This window comes from Physeter macrocephalus, chromosome 4, assembly GCF_002837175.3.
Source record: "Physeter macrocephalus isolate SW-GA chromosome 4, ASM283717v5, whole genome shotgun sequence".
Taxonomy (NCBI): Eukaryota; Metazoa; Chordata; class Mammalia; order Artiodactyla; family Physeteridae; genus Physeter; species Physeter macrocephalus.
This window is the reverse complement of record NC_041217.1, coordinates 57,148,928-57,152,074: the sequence shown is the minus strand read 5'-3', so window position 1 is coordinate 57,152,074 and position 3,147 is coordinate 57,148,928.

Here is a 3,147-nt window from a genome sequence, read left to right as displayed (position 1 = left end):
CAGGGGCCATGGCTCACGGGCCCAGCCGCTCCGCAGCATGTGGGATCTTCCCGGACCGGGGCACGAACCCGTGTCCCATGCATCAGCAGGCGGATTCTCAACCACTGCGCCACCAGGGAAGCCCCTAGTTATCTTTGATGATAAGTTTCTGATAGCTCTGGAATAGTTAGTGGTGTTCCTTGAAGCATAGGCTTATTGATCTATTGAGGTTTTACATTTGTATTTCCTAAATTCCTGGGGCATTACCAGTCTGCAACCACTTTAAATTCACCATTTGATTCTGATATGAATGGGATACAATTCCCAGGAAAGATGGGCATTAGGTTTATAAACTCTCAGAGACACATTTTTCACCCATGCTTCCTCCATCTCTCCCAACAATGAGAAAATTCTTGCTACAACTCTAGAAAGATGGGAAAGGGGAATGGCTTTCTGCTGTTTTGTCTCATTTTGAGGGAGACATCTGTAGTCTTTCCTTTCTGTAGGGTGCCTTGGGCTTTTACCTCTGTTAGCCTCTCCCCAGTGTCAATTTAGCAGCTGTTTTCGTCTAGACCAGCAAATGCCCAAAGGACAAAATTCAACTGTGGAGTTCCTGTTCTCCTCTCTGTTCTTCCTTCTCCTAGATTTTGGCCTGCATTCCTCACTATATTTCAGTCCTTCTATGCTTTAAGAAGTCTTCAGATGTCTTCCAGCATTTTAATCTCTTTTCAGTGGGAATGCTGATCTGAATAAACGAGACACCCCCCAGTCCCCATTACCTGACATGGAAGTCCCTCAAATTATATTTCTTTCCTGGCTCCCACTTTTGTGACCTGCCACAACAGCTGCCAAAGTCATGGAGGTTCACTGGCTTTAGTTTCATCAACTATAAAATGGGGTTAGTGATTTTCATTACCTTGTAGAATTATGCAACTCAAATAACTTAAAGTTCTCAACAAATCATAAATACCATATATGTAATAATGTTTATATATAATAAATTATGTAAATAACCATATTATATATAATAAAGATATTTATTTTATAGTGTAGGGGAGGAAAAATAATTTTTTTTCCTACTTTTCATTGTTCTTGGCTGAGATCCCTCTGTAAAAAAGACAAATTAGAGGAGAAAAATTTAATTACAAACTGTTAAAAGATAAATTGAGGCACGTTAAAAATGTTAACAGTTTATTTGAGCAAAAATCAATTAGAATTGAGCAGCATCCAATCTAGCAGATAGAAAGGAGCTGTACTTAATGAAAAACTTTTATAGGCAGAAGAGAGTGGGAACAGGGAAGTTACACCAGGCAAAAAAGCAGCTTGGTTATTGCAAGGTCACTTTCCTTTAAGAATGGCAGGGGGTCTATCAGGCAGATTACCCCACTAATCTGCTGATCAGATGATTCCTGATTGACTGGTTTAAAATTCCACTTAAAATTACCTTTCTGGGAGAGCCAACTAATTAAGTCCTGGTTTGGTGACCTGGGGCTTAACATAAACAACTCCATTTTGGGCCTGTTCTCTTATTTTTAAGAGTACATATGTTTCGGGACTTCCCTGGTCGTCCAATGGTTAGGACTCTGAGCTTCCACTGCAGGGGTACAGGTTCAATCTCTGGTCAGGGAACTAAGATCCCACATGCCATGAACACGGACAAAAAATTAAAAATTAAAAAAAAAAAAGAGTATGGGACATCCATTCTGGCACTGTGGTTAAGAATCTGCCTGCCAATGTAGGGGACACAGGTTTGATTGCTGCTCCGAGTTGATCCCAAATGCTGCGGAGCAACTAAGCCCAAGCACCACAACTACTGAGCCTGCGCTCTAGACCCCACAAGCCACAATTACTGAGTCCGTGTGCTGCAACTACTGAAGCCCACATGCCTAGAGCCCATGCTCCTCAACAAGAGAAACCACTGCAATGAGAAGCTACACACCGCAAAGAAGAGTAGCCCTTCCTCGCTGCAACTAGAGAAAGCCCGCGTGCAGCAATGAAGACCCAATGCGGACAAAATAAATTAAACAATTAATTAATTAATTTTTAAAAAAGGGTACATATGTTTGTACAGGAGCTGCACAAAGATGTGAGACTCAAAAGGCTGCCAGATGATTGAAGCTTATATAGCATCCTGGGCTAAGGAAGGGGATAGGCATCTGGGGCTTCAAAGTAGGGGAGGCAATTCATGGGAAGGAGAGAGGAAGACATGTTTGGAAAACAAAGGTTGCCCTGCCAAGCAGGTAAGTCTCTCAGGTGAAGAAGTTGTCTCTGGTAATATCTCCCTTTGTGGTAAGTTCCCCCTTTCTAATGTAAATTTCCCTTGCAAAAGGGTAGCTTCTACTCTGTTTTCATACCTTCTTCTGTGTCTGTAGTTTCTCAAAATAATCAGCTCAAAGTAATTCTTATGCCAAGGAGACATATTTTGGGGAAGCACTTTCTGCTGCCTTCAGCACACACATACACACACATTTTTTACAACAACTTTTGTAGTAGCAGCAGTAGTGATAAACATAGTAGTAGGAGAGATATAAGCAGAGATTATGTTGTCATTATGTTCCTTCCAGTTCTTTTTTTAAAATATTTATTTATTTTATTTATTTTGGCTGCGCTGGATCTTAGTTGTGGCTTGTGGGATCTTTGTTGCGGCACGCAGGATCTTCTTTGCGCCACACGGGATCTTTAGTTGTGGCATGTGGACTTAATTGTGGCATGTGAACTCTTAGTTGCAGCATGATCTAGTTCCCCGAGCAGGGATTGAACCCAGGCCACCTGCATTGGGAGAGTGGAGTCTCACCCACTGGACCACCAAAGAAGTCCCCCTTCCAGTTCTAAAATTACAAGATTCCCTTCCTCTGCATGAGTACGTCCCATCTCTGCCTGCTGATTTATAGGACTCCTGTTCGTATATTCCCATGCCCTTTCAAAACAATTTATTCCTCTTTTTTTTTTCTTATATGAATTTACTGATATTTCAAGACCAGATGCAGGTACATCTTCTATCTATGTGTTTCTCAATGCTGAATGCATTCTGGATCACCTAAGGAGATTAAGAAAAATGCATATTCGAGGTCTCAAACCAACCAATTAAATCAGAATCTGGGGCTGCCAACAGAAAATTGTCACTTGCCATCTGACTCTACAAGGATTAAGTCACTAGCCACTGCAGCC